A 23,446-nucleotide genomic window follows, 5' to 3' on the forward strand; every position below is an offset into this window, starting at 1 on the left:
AGTATATTTATCTACTGTAAACTCCTTGTAACATGATATACATTCAAAAGTTCCATGTATAACCTGTAATTATACTTTAATATTCTTATCAACTGCAGAAGTACCGATTGATTATTTACCATGATCAGTAGCCCTAACACTCTAGCAAGTAAAAGGCTCTATCTGCAAACTCTAAGTCATTTGTAAATAAGCATATCACTGCAGAAGATGTGCTATTTACCAAGCCAAAGAAACAAATAAAAAGAACTAGAGACACAAGAGCAAACACATTCAAAAGCTAGCAGAAGGCAAGAAATAACTAAGATCAGAGCAGAACAGAAGAGACAGAGACGCAAAAAACCCTTCAAAAAATCAATGAATCCAGTAGCTGGTTTTTTGAAAAGATCAAAAAATTGACAGACTGCGAGCAAGAATAATAAAGAAGAAAAGAGAGAGGAATCTAATTGACACAATAAAAAATAATAAAGGGGATATCACCACCGATCCCACAGAAATACAAACTGCCATCAGAAAATACTATAAATACCTTTATGCAAATAAACTAGAAAATCTAGAAGAAATGGATAAAATCTTGGACATATACACCCTTCCAAGACTAAATCAGGAAGAAGTTGAATCTCTGAATAGACCAATAACAGGCTCTGAAATTGAGGCAATAATTAATAGCTTACCAACCAAAACAAGTCCAGGACCAGAAGGATTCACAGCCAAATTCTACCAGAGGTACAAAGAGGAGCTGGTACCATTCCTTCTGAAACTATTCCAATCCATAGAAAAAGAGAGATTCCTCCCTAACTCATTTTATGAGGCCAGCATCATCCTGATACCAAAGCCTGGCAGACACACAACAAAAAAAGAGAATTTTAGACCAATATCCCTGATGAACATTGATGCAAAAATCCTCAATAAAATAATGGCAACCAAATCAGCAGCACATCAAAAAGCTTATCCACCATGACCGAGTTGGCTTCATCCCTGAGATGCAGAGCTGGTTCAACATATGCAAATCAATCAACATAATCCAGCATATAAACAGAACCAAAGACAAAAACCACATGATTATCTCAATAGATGCAGAAAAGGCCTTCGACAAAATTCAACAGCCCTTCATGCTAAAATCTCTCAATAAATTAGGTATTGATGGGATGTATCTCAAAATAATAAGAGCTACTTATGTCAAACCCACAGCCAATATCATACTGAATGGGCAAAAACTGGAAACATCCTCTGAAAACCGGCACAAGACAGGGATGCCCTCTCTCACCACTCCTATTCAACATTGTGTTGGAAGTTCTGGCCAGGGCAATCAGGTAGGAGAAAGAAATAAAGGGTATTAAGTTAGGAAAAGAGGAAGTTAAATTGTCTCTGTTTGCAGATGACAAGATTGTATATCCAGAAAAACCCATCATTTCAGCCCAAAATCTCCTTAAGCTGATAAGCAACTTCAGCAAAGTCTCAGAATACAAAATCAATGTGCAAAACTTACAAGCATTCTTATACACCAATAACAAACAGAGAGCCAAATCATGAATGAACTCCCATTCACAATTGCTTCAAAGAGAATAAAATACCTAGGAATCAAACTTACAAGGGATGTGAACGAACTCTTCAAGGAGAATTACAAACCACTGCTCAATGAAATAAAAGAGGACACAAACAAATGGAAGAACATTCCATGCTCATGGATAGGAAGAATCAGTATCGTGAAAATGGCCATACTGCCCAAGGTTATTTATAGATTCAATGCCATCCCCATCAAGCTACCAATGACTTTCTTCACAGAATTGGAAAAAACTACTTTAAAGTTCATATGGAACCAAAAAAGAGCCCGCATTGCCAAGTCAATGCTAAGCCAAAAGAACAAAGCTGGAGGCATCACACTACCTGACTTCAAACTATGCTACAAGGCTACAGTAACCAAAACAGCATGGTACTGGTACCAAAACAGAGATACAGACCAATGGAACAGAACAGAGCCCTCAGAAATAATACTACACATCTACAACCATCTGATCTTTGACAAACCTGACAAATCAAGAAATGGGGAAAGGATTCCCTATTTAATAAATGGTACTGGGAAAAGTGGCTAGCTATATGTAGAAAGCTGAAACTGGATCTCTTCCTTACACCTTACACAAAAATTAATTCAAGATGGATTAGAGACTTAAACGTTAGACCTAAAACCATAAAAACCCTAGAAGAAAACCTAGGCAATACCATTCAGGACACAGGCATGGGCAAGGATTTCATGACTAAAACACCAAAAGCAAAGGCAACAAAAGCCAAAATAGACAAATGGGATCTAATCAAACCAAAGAGCTTCTTCACAGCAAAATAAACTACCATCAGAGTGAACAGGCAACCTACAGAATGGGAAAAAATTTTTACAATCTACCCATCTGACAAAGGGCTAATATCCGGAATCTACAAAGAACTCAAATAAATTTACAAGAAAAAATGAAACAATCAAAAAGTGGGCAAAGGATATGAACAGACACTTCTCAAAAGAAGACATTTATGCAGCCAACAGACACATGAAAAAATGCTCATCATCACTGACCATCAGAGAAGTGCACATCAAAACCACAATGAGATACCATCTCACACCAGTTAGAATGGCAATCATTAAAAAATCAGGAAACAACAGGTGCTAGAGAGGATGTGGAGAAATAGGAACACTTTTACACTGTTGGCAGGACTGTAAACTAGTTCAACTATTGTGGAAGACAGTGTGGCAATTCCTCAAGGATCTAGAACTAGAAATACCATTTGACCCAGCCATCCCATTACTGGGCATATACCCAAAGGATTATAAATCACGCTACTCTAAAGACACATGCACACGTATGTTTATTGCAGCACTATTCACAATAGCAAAGACTTGGAAACAACCCAAATCTCCATCAATGATAGACTAGATTAAGAAAATGTGGCACATATACACCATGGAATACTATGCAGCCATAAAAAAAGATTAGTTCATGTCCTTTGTAGGGACATGGATGAAGCTGGAAACCATCATTCTCAGCAAACTATCGCAAAGACAAAAAACCAAATACCGCATGTTCTCACTCATAGGTGGGAACTGAACAATGAGAACACTTGGACACAGGAAGGGGAACATCACACACCGGGGCCTGTTGTGGGGTGGGGGAAGGGGGAGGGACAGCATTAGGAGATATACCTAATGTAACTGACGAGTTAACGGGTGCAGCACACCAACATGGCACATGTACACATATGTAACAAACCTGCATGTTGTGCACATGTACCCTAGAACTAATTAAAAAAAAAAAAGAAAAAATGCAACATTGTAGAAATAAACACAGTGAATACCAAAAAAATAAAAAATAAAAAAAAAATAAATAAAAAACCCTAGCCAAAAAAGGCATACCATCCTGCACCCATTCTGAGTTTTGTCTGCATTTTCATATAGGTGGTACACTGTAATTATCTATCTCAAAGTTGATAAAACGTCAAAAAATGACCAAAGACATTGAAATCTTAGTAAAGAATAATTGTCAGGCCAGGCACGGTGGCTCATGCCTGTAATCTTAGCACTTTGGGAGGCCAAGGCTGGTGGATCACAACGTCAGGAGTTCGAGACCAGCCTGGCCAATAGGGTAAAACCCCATCTCTACTAAAATTACAAAAAATTAGCTGCATGTGGTGGCATGCGCCTGTAGCCCCAGCTGCTTGGGAGGCTGAGGCAGGAGAATTGCTCGAACCCGGCAGGCGGAGGTTGCTATGAGCCAAGATCGCACCACTGTACTCCAGCCTGGCAACAGACTGAGATTCCATCTCAAAAAACAATAAATGAAATTAAAGAAAGAAAAAGAATGTCACACCACTGACTTTGAACTTTCAATCATGTAAAAATTGTTAAGCATCTAAAAGAATGTATATAAAGCTCTCAGTTAACTGCAGTTATAGCTTTTGCTTTTGGTTGCTTTAATTGTATGTGAAGAGACATATAGGGAAAAAGACTTAAGAGGATAATATGAAGAAAACGTTCCACCTCTTTCTTTTCTGAGCATCAAGTTGAAGAACCATTAGCATGAGTGTAAAAGTCTACAGGAAGCCAGCTGCATAAAAGTCAACCCAACTTCTATAAATCCTCTAATATTCATGGTACTGCTTTTTAAACTGAACCAAATGGGAGGAAAAGAAGACCAAGCCAGGAAAGGTGAAGAAGCCCTATGTTCATATAATTAAGTTACACTCCTTTCTTGAGACAGAATCTCAACTCTGTCGCCCAGACCGGAGTGCAATGGCACGATCTCAGTTCGTGCGATCTCAGTTCACCGCAACCTCCGCCTCCTGGGTTCAAGCTATTCTCATGTCTCAGCGTCCCAAGTAGCTGGGATTATAGATGCCGACCATCACTCCTGGCTAACTTTTGTATTTTTAGTAGAGGCAGGGTTTCACCATATTGGTCTCGAACTCCTGACCTCAGGTGATCCACTGGTCTTGGCCTCCCAAAGTGCTGGGATTACAGGCGTGAGCCACCGCGCCTGGCCTGTTACACTCCCTTTCTAAGATAAATGATGTAGCCTGTAATCCCAGCACTTTGGGAGGCCGAGACAGGCGGATCACAAGGTCAGGAGATCGAGACCATCCTGGCTAACATGGTGAAACCCCGTCTCTACTGAAAAATACAAAAAACTAGCTGGGCGAGGTGGGGGGCGCCTGTAGTCCCAGCTACTTGGGAGGCTGAGGCAGTAGAATGGCGTTAACCCGGGAGGCGGAGCTTGCAGTGAGCCGAGATTGTGCCACTGCACTCCAGCCCGGGCAACAGAGCAAGACTCCATCTCAAAAAAAAAAAAAAGATAAATGATGTTACTTAAGGTTTAAGAAGGAATTGTTCATGGCTATAGAAAAGATTTCTCTATAGTTCCTCTCTGTCGACTAAAATACTGAACTTTGAAAAAGGGTATCCTTTGTATTTTTATTCTCTATTTCCTATTTCTTCAGCCCCCTACTCCTCCAAGAGTATATAACAGAGTTCAAGTTAAAGAGAAACTGATCAATTCTGCCTGCTAGAGACCCTGGCAATTGATGTCTCCTTGAAACAATCTTTTTGGATGACAGATTGTTTTGATTATAACAAAGAACAAAATATTTAAGCTTAACTTTTCACACATTTCTAATAGGCCTTTTTCTCATAATTGTATATAACAATTACAACCACAGTACATCAGATTAGGAAGGAGGCTAAACCCTGTTCTCTAAACTAAGCTCTATAAGTGTCATCCACTCTCAGCAAAAAAGTCTCCATACTCAAAGGCTGGGGGTGGCCCCCACCTTGCTACCAAAGCTCAGAAAACCGCTCTGACAGTTGAGTTACAACTCTGCTACATATTTCTTTAATCTAAGACTTTTCTGTGCCTGTCATAATCCTGTCTTCCCTTGTACATCGTATACTAAATGCCTTCGAGGAATCTTTCTCTGATCCAGTACAGTGCCTTTCAAATTTTCATATCCCAGGCTCCCCTGCCACCCCCACCACACACACACACACATACAATTCTGCTTATTCCTACAAGAAGACTTTGTAGTCTTTCTAGTTTGTTTTGTGGGGGCAAAAGAGTTCTGTTGATATAGATTTTTCAAATAACCCAGAGTCCCCATGCCAAGATATTCTGACACAACAAGTAGGAGGCTATCCCACCTCCTTAACCCCTCCCTGAAAGTCCCTGCTCTCCTAAGAAATCACTTCTCCCACTGGTGTCCACAACTCCTAACTAGTTCTCCCTTCCATTATAGGTACAGTAATTTTAACTGGATTTTAACAAAACTTTTATTTCTATTTTCCTAGCTTACATTTACATGTTCTAGCTTTTAACTTAAAAATAAATGAAATCTAATATAATTCATCTATTTTACATCAACTTTGTATCTTTTGTCTTATGTTAAATTTTTTATTTCATTTATATTTATTTATTTCTTTACTTAGGGTTTGTTTTTATAATGCTTAACAAGCAGAGTGAAGCCAAAAGGAAAAAGGCCTTCTCCATCTCTTCCTTCAGCTCCTCTGCTTCTCAACTCCCAACTTATTGAAGAATTCTACCCTTAGGAAATTCAGGTCATTTTCTAGGCCTAATGCCTCAGAGTACAATGTGATTTACGTGACAAATGTTGCTTCCTAGCATCTCACTCCACTTTTTTTTTTTTTTGGGGGGGGGCAGAGTGTTGCTCTGTCGCTCAGGCTAGAGGAGAGTGGCACCATCTCGGCTCACTACAACCTCCATTTCCCAGGTTCAAGCAATTCTCTTGCCTCAGCCTCCCTGGTAGTTGGGATTATAGGCTCACTTGAAACTTTTATAAAGAAGTCTTTGTTTTTAAACCTATGAGTTACAATTACAGCCATTGGATTTTGGATCGATCAGAATGCCTTCAGCCAGGAGACAACAGTAATTGGGAGGTCATATTAATATAGTAGCTGGCACAAATAAAAAGTAAAGGTTTTGAAGCTTATACAACTTGAGAGCCCACCTTCAAGGAAATCAACATTTCAAACAAGACTCCAGCCTTGGAAGAAGTCTATGCTAGGAAGAGTCCCTGAAGCTGAAGCAGAGACCAGGTGACTCTCTACTGTCTGGGAAGACTCTTGGGAAAAAAGAGAGAGGTTCTGCGGACTGCCTTTTCCACCTGGGCATCTAATGTACTTATTTCCGTATCACTGCCCTTCCCTCCCTGGAGGGATCACAAAAGGAGCTCTTGGCTTGGAACATCTCTTGGCTTTTTTACCAACTCTGTGAAATCAAGGAAAAACTGGACAAAGTATGATTTTCCCCAAATTAATTTTGTTCTTTTTTTAAATGGATCACTCAGTCACCCACCAAGCTACCTAGGAAGTCAGAACCTATGGAGTCAGGGAAGTTCTTCTCATCTCCAAATCATGGATCTCATTACCTCTGGAAAGTCCTTAGGTTAAGGGAAGTGGCTAAGGTATGGCTTTGCCTGCTGCCTTCTTTTTTGCTTCTCGTGTCTGTTCCCCACAGGAAAGGAAGTGGTATTAAATGAGTTAGAGGGGCTGAAGAACAAGTAGCATATTTCTCCCACTTGTTGGGTTCTTAAGATGAATTCTGCTCAGCTAGAGAGATACCTAGAATCAAAGCCTAGTTCCAATACTTATCAAGTAGCCTTAGGCAAGAACAACACAACCTCTGTGACCTGCAGGTTCTTTAAAATGGGGATGAGAACGCCTAATGGCAAGATAGTTATGTGGCTTAAGTGAGATAATCTGTTAAATGCACCTAGCACAGTTCCTGGTACATGTAGTCACTCGTGGTAAACCATTTAGTGGCCATAAATTCCTTTGCAACAATGACACTGCCACTCCAGTCCCCCAATCTAGAGTTGGAGTCTATGTCTCTGTCCTGTGAGTCTGGGCTGGCCTTGCCAACTGCTGACAAAGAGAATACAACAGAAGAGAGGCTCTGAGGGTTCTAGAGCCTAGGTAAGACTTAAAAAACACTATCTTGGAAAATTGCCCTGAGACCATCATGTCAAGAGCCTGTCTAGTCTACCGGAGGATGAAGGCCACAGTGAGAAAACTGAGGTTGCCCAGCTGACAGCGAACACTCAATATCAACTACCAGCCATACTGGCAAGCCAACTTGGATCCTTCAGCCCAGCTAACCCTCTAGCTGAAGGCACCCAGTTGAGTGAACCTGTAACCAACACAGTAACTACCCAGCCAACCCACAGAATCACAGAAAAGAATAAATCACTGTTTCAAGCTACTAGGGTCTAGGAATGGTGTATTTGGCAACAGATTAAAAGACCACTCAATAAAGAATAGTTCTTGGTATTACCAGCCTTTAACAGCCTTTTTTTTTTTTTTTTTTTGAGACAGTGTCTCGTTCTGACACCTAGACTGGAGTGCAGTGGAGCAATCTTGGCTCATTGCAACTCAACTGCTGCCTCCTGAGTTCAAGCAATTCTCCTGCCTGTGCCTCCCAAGTAGCTGGAACCACAGGCCTCCACCTCCCAAGTAGCTGGTCAACTACAGGCATGCACTACCATGCCTGGCTAATTTTTGTATTTTTTGGTGGAGATGGTGTTTTGCCATGTTGGCCACACTGGTCTTGAACTCCTGACCTCAAATGCTCCACCCACCTCGGCCTCCCAAAGTGCTGGGATTAGAGGCTTGGCCTCTTTTTTTTTTTTAATAGCGATGGGATCTCACTATGTTGTCCAGGCTGGTCTCAAACTACTGAACTCAAGTGATCCTCCTGCCTCGGACTCCCAAAGTGCTAGGATTAGAGGTGTGAGTCATTGCATCTGGCCTCTTTTTCTTTTTTTTTTTTTTAATAGAGATGGGGTCTCACTATGTTGTCCAGGCTGGTCTCAAACTACTGAACTCAAGTGATCCTCCTGCCTCAGCCTCCCAAAATGCTGGGATTGCAGGTCTGAACCACCATGGCCGGCCTACCAGGCCTTTCTTAACCAAGAAATGTTACATCTATTTAATATTTCTTCAATGATGCCAAATCATACAGGAATATTATAGTCTGTATTTGAAGGAATGTGATCATTTCCTTCTTGATTTAACCCTTGGCCTAAGGACCCTGCAGCTTGTTTATACCTATGATCTGACGGGATAATCTGGTGGCCAAAATAAGAAGACAATCAAGGAGTTTCTAAATTCTCTAGGTGGCTTTTTATATTATTACCTAAGGTCCAGTCTACCCAAGGGCTAGTCTGAAGGTAGTGAGTTGTCTCCATTGATTGTTCACAGTTACAAATGGAACTCCTTGATCTACTCTACTCCTTGATGTGCCTTCATCACACCACAAACTTCAGGTAGCCTCAACCTCATGTTTAAATTCAGGTGTAGTAAGTCACATAAAAAAAACCTAAGCTTGACCCACAGACTTGATAATGAAGAACTGTTTTAGGGCAACGTTCCCAAGGCAAGAATTTGGTGAACGTGGTCATGGAAGTTCAGATCCAGACAACTCATGGGAAGTGAACTCTTCCTGGCTTTATGAAGCAGGGTCAAGCTGACCCAACTGGTAGACCTCCAAGCCCTGGTACCATTCTCACACTGTATAACCTATTAACAAGTTTAATCTTGAAGATGCTATCAAGATTTCTTAGCATGGTGGCTTTGATCCTTTCTAACTTATGGGATTGATCGATGTGAACAAGTGCCATCCTTGTTGTGTGGACCAAGTATAGGGTGGTGGTGTTTTTTGTTTTGTTTTGCTTTGTTTTTGGAAAATATTTTGCCCAGCCATTGTTATAATTCCATTAAGTGAACGCCATCTAAAACACCCTCATTTCTGATTTCAAAAGTTACAGACCTAGTATTCTATAGGTTTTACTCATAGCAATTCCACTAAAATTGTATATGCTATACCACTTTGTGGAAAAATTATCCAGAAACAAGATCACATAGATGTTTTTCTTTGTCCATGTGTCCCTTTAGGTCTTCTTAAAGCTATTTCTGGATTAAACCCATGAGCCTACACCTCACCCTATTGACTTGTCACTGAACAGTGTCATGGGATGATACCCCTGGCTAGCACTGGGCAACATGATATGAGGTGGCATTGTAAGGCAAAGTCACTAGGTTCTACTGTAAGATCCTGGGAAGGTTGTTCAGGATGCTGGCCATTGCAAATGTAGTGTTTTCTTAATGAAAACCCAAAGGAGAAATTGTTTCTCACCTCCTGGAATCAGGAATAGGTGGGCTTCTCTGATTTGGTTTCTCTTCTGGACACCCTGAAGCTTGTTATAGATCATCTGCCTCTTCTCTTTGCTGCTGGAAAGCTTATAGCCAGAACTTTTAGTAAGGAAAGAATAGGACTTCGAAATACACTAACCAGCCTCACTTACACTTCCATCTTCTTTTCCTTCTTTATACTAAATGTACTTTATCTTGTCATATCACATGCATCTTTGTAAAAAATCCCAAATCCTGTTTGAAACAAAGGGGAATATAAATCAAACTAAAGATACTATAGTCAATGTGCATGCCTAATCCCCCTATCAGACAGTGACCTCTTGTAGGTAAGGAGGATGCATTGCCTCACCTTGAAATCCCCAAAACATCCACCGCTGTGCTTTCACTGCTGAGTGAATATCTGGGGAATTAAATAGCAGACTATGTAAATGTTGGTAACACTGTGTTATCTGAATTATAAAATAAGCAGTATACTAATGAATTGGTCTTTTACCCTCAAAAATTCACACAGGTTTGAAAACATGTACAGTATTTACAAAAGTGTTTATCAAAACATTATTAGAAGTAACTTTAAGGTCCACCAACAGAAATATGGTTATATGTATACTATCACGTTATTAACATTTAAATGAAAAAGGTGATAAAAGAAGCAAGCTGCAAAATAATAAATTTTTCATAACTAAATAACTCTGGGCACATTTTGCCATTTGTAGAGAAAATATCTGGAGGGCCTCACCTCCAAAACTGATAACTCGGTGTGTTTAGGAGTGAAACTAGCCAGAATGGGAGCTGGAGGAGGAAGCAGAGGTGAATTTTTATTCTCTTAAATACTGATCATTTATAATTTTTTCGTAATAAGCTAGTTTTACTTTTGCAATTAAAAAAACACTAAACATTTAGAGGCTTGTGGCTATAAAGTGTTCTCAAATCTTCAAGATGCTAATTGTCTTAAGGGTTTGGTTTTTTTTTTTTTTTTTTTTTTTTTTTTTTTTTTTTTGAGGCGGAGTCTCGCTCTGTCGCCCAGGCTGGAGTGCAGTGGCCGGATCTCAGCTCACTGCAAGCTCCGCCTCCCGGGTTTACGCCATTCTCCTGCCTCAGCCTCCCGAGTAGCTGGGACTACAGGCGCCCGCCACCTCGCCCGGCTAGTTTTTGTATTTTTAGTAGAGACGGGGTTTCACCGTGTTAGCCAGGATGGTCTCGATCTCCTGACCTCGTGATCCGCCCGTCTCGGCCTCCCAAAGTGCTGGGATTACAGGCTTGAGCCACCGCGCCCGGCCGGGTTTGGTTCTTTCTTCTGGCTCCAGGTGATCAAGCCTTCCTCTTGGCCTCACCCTTTCACCCTTATGTTGCCCTGGATTCCTCCACTTTTCCATAGGGCATGTAAGAAATTGATCAGTTTGGGAGCACTCACACAGGTTTAAAAAACATGAAAAGGGAAGGAAACCTCATTCTAAACAAAGCTATAGTCTTTTTAAATCCTTACATGTAACAAATTATAAAGCATTTAATTAAATTCCTAACTGTCTCAGTATTTTCACATGTAATGGAGCAAAACATGTTAACTGAGCAAGCCTAGTTTTAAGACTCATGTCCCAGGTTAGGCGCAGTGGCTCAGGCCTGTAATCCCAGCACTTTGAGATGCCAAGGCAGGAGAATCACTGAAGCCCAGGAGTTCAAGACCAGCCTGGGGCAACATAAGACCCTCTCTCTCTTTTTTATTTAAAAAAAAAAAAAAAAGAAGAAGAAGAAGAATCTTGTCCCTAAAGTAACACTTTATAAAGAGAACTTTTAAATTTTTCAAAAATTTTCACCAAATGAAAATTCCTTCTTCCTCCCATTGTACTAAGTACAGATATACCAAATAGAGAGAAGTTTAATTTTCAAAGATTTTTAAGCCTATTTGGAGAACATTAATTGAAATTAATTTGACCAAGAAAGTTTCTTCAGGTCCCCAAAATTTTAAAATTAAATTAATAAATGCATAAACTCATCAATGTGCAGTTTTTTTCTACAGTTTGCCATGGCAGAATTCAATGAATAGTAACACGACACAAGCCAGGACCCAGAACTGAGCTCCATGGAGTCAGGTGGACACCACAAGGCACCTGGTGGGGGATTGGGGGAGAGTTATCAGAGATACCAGAGAAACCAGAGTTGAAAGCATTAGATAAATACCAGACAGCTGAGGAAGGGTGAAGTCAAACACTAAAAACATCAACTAAGGTAAGAAAATCTGACAAGGCAGAGTCAGGTCAAGGGGAGGCTCCAACTAGGTTAGAATATCAATGATAAGAGCAAGCAGTCACTAAGCAACATGCAGGCTTGAACTCTGATACCTGTGTACTTTTGTTTTGTTTTGTTTGTTTTGTTTTAGACAGAGCCCCACTCTATTGACCAGGCTGGAGTGCAGTGGGACAACCTCGGCTCACTACAACCTCTGCCCCCAGATTCAAGCGATTCTCTGGCCTCAGCCTCCCAAATAGCTGGGACTACAGGCGCATGCCACCATGTCTGGCTAATTTTTATTTTGTTTCAGTAGAGATGGGGTTTCACCATGTGGGTGGGCCAGGCTGGTCTCAAACTCTTCACCTCAGGTGATCTGCCCACCTCCATGCTGGGATTATAGGCATGAGCCACCGCGCCAGCCACCTGTGTACTTTTCCTCCAGGCTTTTACTTGCTGCTAGGAGTGTTCGGTGTTGTAGCCAGATGTTGACAGTCATGAAAAGGAAATCAAAAGCCTACAGATAGACTCTGCCCTTGATTAGCTCCAGGGCAAATACTGGAATTAACTCACAATTGCTGGTTGCCTCATCAATTTCTCCAAGAAGCTCTTTAGGTGACCCCCAAAGGCTATGAACGATGATTGGAATTTGATCACAGATCTATACTTCTAAGGAAGTCCTGACAGTCTAGCCCTTTTGTAAAATTTAATAAGAATACTTTTCAGGTGAGCACGGTGGCTCACGCCTGTAATCCCAACACTTTGGGAGACTGAGTTGGGCAGATCACTTGAGGCCAGGAGTTGAGACCAGCCTGGCCAACATGGTGAAACCCCATCTCTACCAAAAATACAAAAATTAGCCGGGGGTGGTGGCGGGTGCTTGTAATCCCAGCTACTTGGGAGGCTGAGGCAGGAGAATCACTTGAAGCCAGGAGGTGGAATTTGCAGTGAGCCAAGACCACACCATTGCACTCCATCCTGGGTGACAAAGCAAGACCCTGTCTCAAAAAGAAAAAAAGAATACTTTTCAAATTCTCTGTGAGGCAAGCAGCCAACTTCCTAACAAGTTTGATCAGCAAATGGGGTTTCAAAACACATTCCAGCCGCTGCTTCTGCTCAAACTTCTCAAAGCTGTAAAGGGAGGTGTGAACCTCCTACTCACCCTTCCTGCACTATGAGCCCCTCTGCTCCCTATCTGGCCATGAAAGTGGACATGACCTAAATTCATCAGCCAGTTTGTTCTGGGTCCATTTGTCTCCTCATTAAGCCTACAGAGGAAAATCTTACTGCTCTAAAGAAATCTGCTTACAAATCCAAGTTCACTCCTTGCACATTTCCTCTTCCTTAAAGCCAATCATTTTGCTTTGAAGTGAGTAGAACTGGTGGAAAGTCCCTCTTCTGCATCTGTTCCATCATTTCATCTATGTGAGTTCTGCACCTGTCAGACACAAGATGAGTCTCCACACTCCCTTCTGTCCCACCAACAGGGATCCAGGTAGTGCTCAATCAATTCTGTATTCCTCACACCTCCCCCAGTATCTCCAATCCCTCCACCCAGCCTGCTCCACTGCAACCTGTTTTTCTACCCATTGGATAAGTGGTTTCCAAATAGTGGACTGTGATCCACTAACACGTTATGAGTTTTTAAGAACACAGACTAGAAACAGAAATAGAATAAAAATAGACACTAGTTTCACAAACACATATACTTGCTATGTCCTGGGTCTCAGTGTAAAAATGCATTTTGTACTGTTGTAGTCTGAAAATGTTTGAAACACTGCTTTAGACAAGCCTTTGTCCACCTAGTCAAACTCCACCCATGATATTGGTCCCACTATCTGGGACTCCCTTCCTCCAGTGCTGGCTCAAGCTCTGAACAGCTTTCCACATGTCTTCTTCATTGACTGCTTTCAAAAGCTTTGGCCTTTTACACCGGTTCAGAAGCTCCTTCTTATATATCTACAGAATTGCCTTCTCCTTGAACAGACCAATGTTCTGAACAAAGAAACACCTTTCGCTATTCCTGCCTTATCCTGCCTGATCAGGTTTGGGATCTGCTTGCAGCACATCCAACTGTCTCACCAGGAATAACAAGCCTCAGAGCGGAAGGCCTCCATTTCTTTGTGTGCAACCTTTCATCCTCAACAAGAAAAAATACCACCAAAGTCACTCTGGAAATACCTAGACTCTCTTACAAAATTAGCCTTACTTTCCTGATGTAATGTATTCTCTGGTGTAATCCATCCAGCGCCTGATACCAATGCCAGGTGAATACAGCTCATTCCTAATGTTCAGTTAAAGTCTGTTTCCCATCCTTGAGAACAGATGGTGACTCCACCTCCATACTGCTATCTTCTTCTTCTCACAAGGCAAATGGAAGAAGAAAAAGCACAACAAGGTGACTACACTAGTTTGGTGGTATCCTTTCCTCTCTCAAGGACAAGGGCACAAGCTGTCCAGCACAACTCCACCCCCAGTCTGGCCCTCCCTTATCCAAATGCCCACAGTTCTCACCCAGACAATTAATTCATTATCTTCCTCAACAGAAAAGCTGGCTTTTCATATCTTAGTGTAGACTGTTCAGTTTACTCTTCCTAGCCACACTGAGTATCCCAGTTTGAAATATTGAAGCCTAAATGAATCCTTAATCTGTAGGATGTGGGACTAATTTGGAAAGAAGGGTGGGGAGAGACATTGAGGTCTAAAGAGTTCCTTACAAACTAAACTGCCCATTCTCCTCTAATACATGTAAGGCCAGCTTTGAGAGAGGAACATGAACGCTGGGCCTCCTTTAGAGCACCAAGGAGGAGAGTGACCAGGTCTGAAAACTGTTAAGACAGCTGTGCTTGACTCTGAGGCGCCAGAAACCTCTCAAAGAGGGAGAAGGGCCCATCAAACCTCAGGTACATTCCCAAACCTGCCTAGAAGCTGTGCCACTTCCCTTTTGAAACCCAGCCCCCTTTCCATTTCTCAATTGGGAATCTAGGGATCCTGTACTTCCTACTAGTTATCTGGTTACAGGGAGGACTCTCCAACACCTACAAAGCCACTACTTCTTTCTCCCCACTCTTTTGCAGGGAACGCGCTTAATCAGTCTAACACTAAGATTTCTGATAGCTGCCCGCTCCCAAGACTTCCCTTGGCAATCAAATGAATTTACCCAGTGGAGATTTCAGAAAATCAAGGAAAAGACAGGCCAACTCTTGCATCTGTATTCCAGGACCTATTCAGAAGACTCCAGTGAAGACCTAGCTTCCCTGGGGTTTGCATTAGTCTCAGCACCTTGAGAATGCCATTCCTGGTCACCTCCAAGTATATAACATTAGTAGCAAAGACCCATTATTCTTTCCACCAGGGTAAAGGCGGCTTAGAGTGGAATGAATAGAAATGGAAATCTAATACTGTAAATGAATAATGACCGACTGGGCAGCTGGGTCAGAGGCAACCAGCCTAAACAGATAAAACTCGTCTCAAGGATGAGGACAGTAAAGATTCAAACTCCAGAGGGAGGCAATGGGACAAAAGGAGTTGCAGGTGTAGGAAAAAAAAGAAGCACCCTCAAAATATTCTCCGGGTCATCATATGGCACAGGAGGGGCATCGCAAATAAACTAAAATCCATGGTTCTTCACCCATTCTTTCATATTTTCTAACATGGTGGGAATACACTTTCCTAATTTCGTTTCACCCGTACAATTTAAGGAAAAGATAAGCAAGGATAAAAATTCCTTATATATAACACACTTAAAAGGGAGCTGGGATTCTCTAAATTATCTTAATCTGCTACACACAGCTGAAGCTACATTGCAATCCACACCATGTGCTGGCACGGGAGTAACTCACCGAAAACACCGCAATCCAAGGTCCATTTTTCTCAACTTCATTTATGACTGCGTAAAGATTTTATTAAAATGATAGCTTTCTTCCTATTTCACACCTCAATTCCTAACGTCCACACAAACTCTTCCATCTTCTCCAAACTGGTATTTGGATTAAACGTTATCCAAGATCAGTCTTTAAAGGAAATTTCATAATTTCATATAAAAGTGTGCATCACATTAACACTCAAATGTGTGTACAATTAAAAATATACAGACCAGCAACTGTGACCCTTAAATGAACTTAGACCCAAAGTGTTTTCACAGAGGTTTTCCTGCCGTCTTGGAGGGGCAGGAAATTGCTGGCATTACGAATCCCATTTCATGGCTGGGTAAACCGAGGCACTTAGTTTAATAAACTTACCAGGGGTTACAGTGGTAGAGATGGAAATAGAAACGAATTTATCCCTCTGACTCTCCGCCTGGTCCTTTCCCACTAGACTTTTCAGCACTCGGTGGCTAAAAATGGGACCCACTTGAGAACCGCAAGGGTAAATAAGAGCTACTTGTTTCAGAGGGTGGCGGCGGGGGAGGGGACTTACCCACTTGATGCGCCTGATTGTGTGTGGGCTCTAACAAGAGAGCTCTCCCTGGATGCCCAAAAGTCTGCACCCACCCGCTTTAAGCTCAGACCCGAGAGGCACCGCCAGGCAGGCAGGGCAGCCCGAATCCTGCAGCCCGAGAAACGCGAGAGGAACGCGGGGCGCCCGGGCGGCGCGGGGGCCGCGGGCCCCGGGACACCATCTGCTCCCGGAGAGACGCCGTGGCCCGCTGGGCGGGGACGATGCTGCGTCTGCCGCACACACCTGCCGGAGCCCGCCCGGGAGCCCCGGGCCGCCTCCTGCGCGCCGGACGCCCACCCAGCCTCCAGGCGCAGGAGCCCTCGGCCGCGCTAGGCCAGGGGCGGGAAGCCGCGGCGCCCCTCTCCGCGGGCTGCGCTCGGCGGCCGCCGCGGGGGAGCCGCGGGGCGAGGCAAGCCCGCCTTCCTCCCCAACCCCCCTCCAAACGGCGTCACCTGTGCCGTGTCCCGGGGCGAGTCGCGCGCGGGCGGCGGCTGCGCCGAGCCGGGAGAGGGCGGCGGGTATCTACAGGCTTCTGGTCATCCGGGCCGGCCCGAGGGCTGGCGCTGGCCAGTGCCGCCCCGTGAGATGCTCGCGGGAGCCAGGGAAGCCGCGGGTTCTGGGCCGCTTGGAGGTGCAGTCGCGGAGGCTCCAGCTACCGCCGCGGCCGTCGCGCCCGCCCGGACTGCGGGCTCGGGTTACCGCAGAGTGGCTCCTTAAAGGGGCCGCGGCCGCTCGGGCTCCGGCTCTGGCTCCGGCTCCGGGTGGCTCCAACCCTGGCCAAAGTGGGCGGGGCCCCGAGGCCGGCCGCGGGGCAGACCTTCTTGTGCTGGAACTTGGGTCCCGGAAAGAGCCCAAAAACCCTAACACTCGAAGTCGCAGCGTAGAGATCCTGGAAGCTCACACCTTGCCAAGGGCAGAGGGTGCAGTTCCCGGGTTTTCCAAAGCAAGTCATAAAACTTGCCAGTGGGGGAACTGTGAGAGCCCCCCGCCTCAGCGGTCAGTACCTGGGCTAGCCACGTAACAAAAAATCTTCTTAGATTATGAATTTACATTCTGCCTTAAATGCTGGAATACTGGGGACTTCATGGTAAGATCATCAGAAAAGAGATGAAAAGGCAACTGCTGGTTTTTCTTGCCGCGTCTGACACGGCCACACGCGAGTCCCGCCAGTTCTTCTTTGGGGCTGCAGGTGCATACCAAACTGGGTAGGGGGCGTGTGTAGAAGAAGTATGTTCTCTCGAGCACCACCTCCGGAATTCCTGAAAAACACCCTCATGGGTGCACCAGCACTCCACCTACACCCGGAACCCCTCTGCTGTCGGGGTGTGGAAGTTGGATTTGAATATTTGGTGCTGGCTGAGAATTCCAAGTTGTCTAGTAAAGTTTGACGTTAAATAGATCTTCTGACCTGTTATATACAGCCTCAAAAGCTTCCAAGTGATCTGCATCAACCAGAGATAATTGTCTGAAACAAAACAAAATAATGAAGAGGTATATTCAGGCTATTATAATTCGCAGAGAGCAATCACAAGGCCTTTTCTTGAAAAGAGGTAAGTTCTAAATAATTTGTAAACACTATCATTGATAACAGGATATTTATTTGTAAGAAATGTCAATAGAGGTAACATATTTGATCTACTATATACATGCACAGAAAGACACGCATATCTGCCACAGATTTAGACCAGAAAATACACACACAAAAGCTTATATAAGCTGTCCATGTTTATTTTCAAGGGAGAGCAATAGAATTTAAATCAGAACCTGGAATTCTGTCAGTTTATTAGAGTTGTGTGCCTTTAGCTAACTGAACCTCACTAAGGCTCAATTTCCTCATCTATAAAACGGGAATAATAATTCGTAGTGAATCTGAAGACCTCGACTGATGTGGAAAAGACAAAATCTATACCACGGAACAGGGAGGGACAGAAACCTGCCCTGCAGTCAAGCAGAGAGAAAGATTCTGCAGGCCCCCAAATGCATGTTCCCCTTTTTCTCCCCAAGACTCTCAGGACGTACCAAGGCACCAGTGCTCTTTGACCCACACCGTGTCCCATCATAGTTCCTTCACAATATGTGTAGTACCTGACAACTTTGGTTTGCGCGATAGCTACCTTGTGCACTCACACAGCTATTCCATAACTCTGTGGGCAGGGTTATATGTGAACATCTGTGGAGTTAGCCCAGAAATTACCGATTTCACAGTGTCATCTCAAGACTCTCTATCAACACTGCCTCCTGCAGAAACTCTCCCATGCTTGTCTCTGGTGGCCGATAGTAGTCCTGTTCTTTCCTGATAAATGCACCATCATTATCTTTGATATGCATAATTCTCTAACACCAACAGCAGTAACCAAGGCCAGGTAAACCCACAGAAATCCACTATACTCTATGTCCCACCATATTCTTTCATGTTAGGCCTCTACAAATGCATCATGAAATCTGCAAGATTGTTTTTGAGATTATACAGAACATGTAAGTGAATATTTCAAGGACAAAGCCTGAGCTATGAGAGGAATTCAGTAAATAGTAGTTGAATGTTGCAAGTTGTAAGCTAATTAAAACTCAGTGACCTTAGGAGGTAGAATAATACATCAACTGTATTTTTTCCTGAAAAATTCAGGGTAGCTTAATCTCTTTAAAAATATCCAGTTATTTTTTTAAGTGGCTCACGCCTGTAATCCCAGTACTTTGGGAGGCTGAGGCCAGCAGATCACCTGAGGTTGGAAGTTCGAGACCAGCCTGACCAACAGGGAGAAACCCCGTCTCTACTAAAAATACAAAAAATTAGCCAGGCTAATTTTTTACAGGCATGGTGGCGCATGCCTATAATCTCAGCTACTCAAGAGGCTGAGGTAGGAAAATCACTTGAACCCAGGAGGCAGAGGTTGTGGTGAGACGAGATCGCACCATTGCACTCCAGCCTGGGCAACAAGAGCAAAACTCTGTCTCAAAAACAAGCAAATACACACACACACACACACACACACACACACACACACATATATCCAGTTCATTAAATCTTTATTATTAATTGTTTCACCAATATTCCCTTTCCAAGGATACTTTCTCAGAATTCTGTATTTACCATATAAAATTTTTCTTCCTTTTAAATGGGATGTATAAAGACTGAATTGTACTTTTTATATTTTTATTCACTGAAACAGTTCAAGTAAACAGATCAGATGAAAGTATCCACACTTGAAATGGGAAACAAATACAAAAATTCTTTTTTTTTTTTTTTGAGACAGAGTCTTGCTCTGTTGCCCAGGTTGAAGTGCCGTGGCACCATCTCGGCTCACTGCAACCTCTGACTTCCAAATTCAGTCTCGTGCTTCAGCCTCCCGAGTAGCTGGGATTACAGGCACGTACCACCATGCACGGCTAATTTTTGCATTTCTAGTAGAGACAGGGTTTCACCATGTTGGTTAGGCTGGTCTCAAACTACTGACCTCAAGTGATCTGACCACCTCAGGCTCCCGAAGTGCCGGGATTACAGGCCACCACGCCCAGCCAAAAACTCTTTTAAATGAAGTAAGTTTTCCTGATGAATTTATTTTCCGAAATTCTTAGTCTTCTGAATAGAACCAATTGTTTGAAAAACTAAGACCAAAAGCTGTTTTTTTCTAAAATAATATAATTAAAGCAAAACTATTTTGAAAAATTGCCTTAATTCTCCACTCTACTCTGTTAGTGAAGATATAAACTAAATGACACCAAACATTTTGATCAGAAGGGTTAAGTTACTAAAAAATGAATAACCCCAAGCACTACTTTTTCTGTGTTGGTAGTTTTAGTGTATTAAGAGTGTTTGTAAGATTTTATAAGTGTTTAAAAATACTTTCACCAGGCACACTGGCTTATGTCTGTAATCCCAAGTGCTTTGGAAGGCTGAGGCAGGAGGATTGCTTGAGGCCAGGAGTTGGAGGCTGCAGTGAGCTGATACTGCACCACTGCACTCCAGCCTGGGTAACAGAGTGAGACCCTGTCTCTAAACAAACAAACAAACAAACGAAAAACCAAAAGGTTTTTTTAAAAAGTACTTTCATTTTTCAGATGAAACTATTTCAAGATATTAACAGTGGTTATCTCTGGGTGGGTGAGATTTTTTTTTTTTTAAGAGATAGGATCTGCTATGCTGCCCATGCTGGAGTACAGGAGTACAGTGGCCAGTCACAGATACCATATCACCTGACAGCCTGTAACTCCCCAACATCTATGGACGCAGCCTGTAAAATACAAAAACAATCCTCCCCATTTAGCCTCTTGAATAGCTGAGACTACAGGCACACTCAGTTTTCTAGATGTTTGAGATTCTGGACATCTATGTTCTTTTTGTGCATTTTATTATATGTGATATCTTTTCTACAATGTATGTGTATTGTTTTGTTTGCATTTTTATTTTTAGTGAAAGTAACACACATAAGTGAAAAATCAAATGATTCTTAAAGGCTTATAACAAAAAACATCAATGAGTGCCATCAGCCCCCTGTCCTGTTCTCCCCACCTGTCTTCACCCTACATTCCACACAACCCTACCATGTTCTTCATCTCCTAAATGATAACCTTATAACAGCATTTCTTGCTTTTCAGTTTTACACGTTCTTTATTGACATCTTATGGTATTTGAGGATTTCGCTCTTTTACCCACCACCATTACAACTTTGCCCTCATGCTTCTTTCCAACATAACCATATTACAATGTTCACTTAAATCAACAATTAGGGGCCAGGCGCGGTGGCTCATGCCTGTAATCCCAGCACTTTGGGAGGCCTAGGCCGCAGATCACCTGAGATCAGGAGTTTGAGACCAGTCTGGCCAACATGGCGAAACCCCATATCTACTAAAAATACAAAAATTAGCCAGGCGTAGCGGTGCACACCTGTAATCCCAGCTACTCAGGAGGCTGAGATAGGAGAATCGCTTGAACCCAGGAGGCAGAGGTTGCAGTGAGCTGAGATCGTGCCACTGCACTCCAGCCTGGGTGACAGAGGAAGACTCTGCCTCAAAAAAAAAAAAAAAAAAAAAAAAATGTGGCCAAGGTTGGATGCAGTGGCTCACAGCTGTAATTCCAACACTTTGGGAGGCCAAGGCAGGAGGATTGCTTGAAGTCAGGAGTTTAAGACCAGGCTGGGCAACCTGGTAAGACTACGTCTCTACAAGAATAAATAAATAAAATTAAAATGTATGTAACACAAATTTTAGATACAAATGCTTCAACATATCTATCAAATGCCCAACAATAATATCTTCCAATGCTCAAACACACAACTTTCAGTTTACTCTTTTATTTTGCTGGATTGCAGACTCCAGTAGCTTACTCAGAAGAGGTACATAGAGGGGGTAAATTTTTAGAGTAATTGCATGTCTGAAGATGTCTTCATTCTATTCTTATTCCTGACTGATAATTTAGATGGATTGAAAATCATTTTCCTTCAGCATTTTGAAAGCATTTTTCCAGTGTTGCCATTGAAATGTCTAATGCCTTTCTAGTTCCCACTCCTCTGTATCTGACCTATTTTTCTTTCTAGAATCTTCCATTTTCCCTAGTAGTCTGAAATGTCATATTGATGCACCTTACAATAGGTATTTTTTCAGTGGTTGTGCTAGATACCAAGCAATCTTTTTGATCTCATTTGCAAATTTTTTCTTTTATTTATTTGCTATTTTCCTCCCTTCCATTTTCTCTATTCTTTTTGTGAATTCTTGTTAGCACATTATTGGAACATCTATATTATTCTCTAAATTTATTGTCCTTTTATCCTATTGATCATCCCCATATCTTTCTTGTCTATTGTCTGAGATAGAGATTCTCAAACAGGGCAGAAGGGGGAGAAGGTTGATTCCCCTGCCCCAGAAGACACATGGCAGTGTCTGGAGATATTCTTGGTTGTCGCCACAGCAAAGAGGGGGAAGTTCTGGCATCTAGTGAGTAGCCACGGATGCTGCTAACCATCACACAATACACAGAGCAAACTTCCACACAAAGAATTCCCAGCACCAGATGGCAATTGTGCCAAGATTGAGACATCTTTGACCAAAATAATTCCTTAACCTTATCTTCCACTAAAATTTCTATTTCAAACACATTTGTCATTTCCAAGGGCTCTTTCCCATTCTCTAGTTAGGCTTTTTGTTTATGGGAACTCTTTTTTTTTTTTTTTTTTTTGAGACGGAGTCTCGCGCTGCCACCCAGGCTGGAGTGCAGTGGCCGGATCTCAGCTCACTGCAAGCTCCGCCTCCCGGGTTTATGCTATTCTCCTGCCTCAGCCTCCTGAGTAGCTGGGACTACAGGCGCCCGCTACCTCGCCGGGCTAGTTTTTTTGTATTCTTTTAGTAGAGACGAGCTTTCACCGTGTTAGCCAGGATGGTCTCGATCTCCTGACCTCGTGATCCGCCCGTCTCGGCCTCCCAAAGTGCTGGGATTACAGGCTTGAGCCACCGCGCCCGGCCTATGGGAACTCTTTACCAAAGGATAAAATCCTTTCTCCAGAGAAGAAACTTCTAACCTCATAGAGGTATTGCATTGATGGTGATAGTGTTAGGGTGGAGGGCATGAGTGCAGGCTGCCTGAATGAGGTAGAGAAGGGACCCAGGGGTCCAAGAGCCTAGTAAACCATTATAGAACTATCTTCCTTTTTCAGCCTGTGCCCTGCCCTGCCTTCCGCTGTACACTGCACCACCAAGTGCTAAGTTTCCTCCAAACACTGAGGTTAGCCTCGCTTCCATTTTGCCTAGCCAGTTATCACTACTCTATCCAATTTCTGGCTTTTACAATTTATTGAAATCTCTTATCTGTTGTAGACTTTTCTCCTATTCCCTTTTTCCTTGTGGCTTATATCTTGTAAACATCTTTCTACACTATCATTTTCATGTCATTTTGCAAAGAATATATGATAAACACCTCTGGTCATTCCATAATTAAACAGGAGAGGCTTATTTTTTCATTATGAAAAAAATTAATAACAGAAAAGGATCCAGAACAAAGAACACAGTTCTCATTTTGTAAATTTCTTTCTTTTCTTTTCTTCTTTTTTGTTTTTGTTTTGTTTTGTTTCATTTTAAGAGACACAATCTGTCTATCTC

General features: G+C 42.6%; 2 protein-coding genes across 14 annotated transcripts in view; one reads left to right on the forward strand and one right to left on the reverse strand.

Annotated features, from left to right (window-relative positions):
• Positions 1–23,446, reverse strand: part of LOC117076255 (RWD domain-containing protein 3) — a 141,414-nt gene that overhangs the window by 112,718 nt on the left and 5,250 nt on the right. For 3 of the 13 annotated variants that reach the window (XM_033199550.1, XM_033199541.1, XM_033199551.1), the window contains exon 1: positions 16,813–16,950. The gene's annotated coding sequence lies outside the window, so the exon portion shown is untranslated. Of the gene's footprint in view, positions 1–9,680; positions 9,932–10,046; positions 10,098–13,229; positions 13,359–15,762; positions 15,901–16,161; positions 16,289–16,339; positions 16,549–16,812; positions 17,076–17,364; positions 17,499–17,768; positions 17,826–23,446 lie in introns of those variants that run through there. The other 10 variants (XM_033199556.1, XM_033199552.1, XM_033199542.1 and 7 more) reach the window with 9 other exon arrangements.
• The window catches only part of ALG14 (ALG14 UDP-N-acetylglucosaminyltransferase subunit), a 256,165-nt gene that overhangs the window by 97,099 nt on the left and 135,620 nt on the right, over positions 1–23,446 (forward strand). The window lies entirely within an intron of this gene.

The sequence above is a fragment of the Trachypithecus francoisi genome, unplaced genomic scaffold (assembly GCF_009764315.1).
Source record: "Trachypithecus francoisi isolate TF-2019V2 unplaced genomic scaffold, Tfra_2.0 Lachesis_group5, whole genome shotgun sequence".
Taxonomy (NCBI): Eukaryota; Metazoa; Chordata; class Mammalia; order Primates; family Cercopithecidae; genus Trachypithecus; species Trachypithecus francoisi.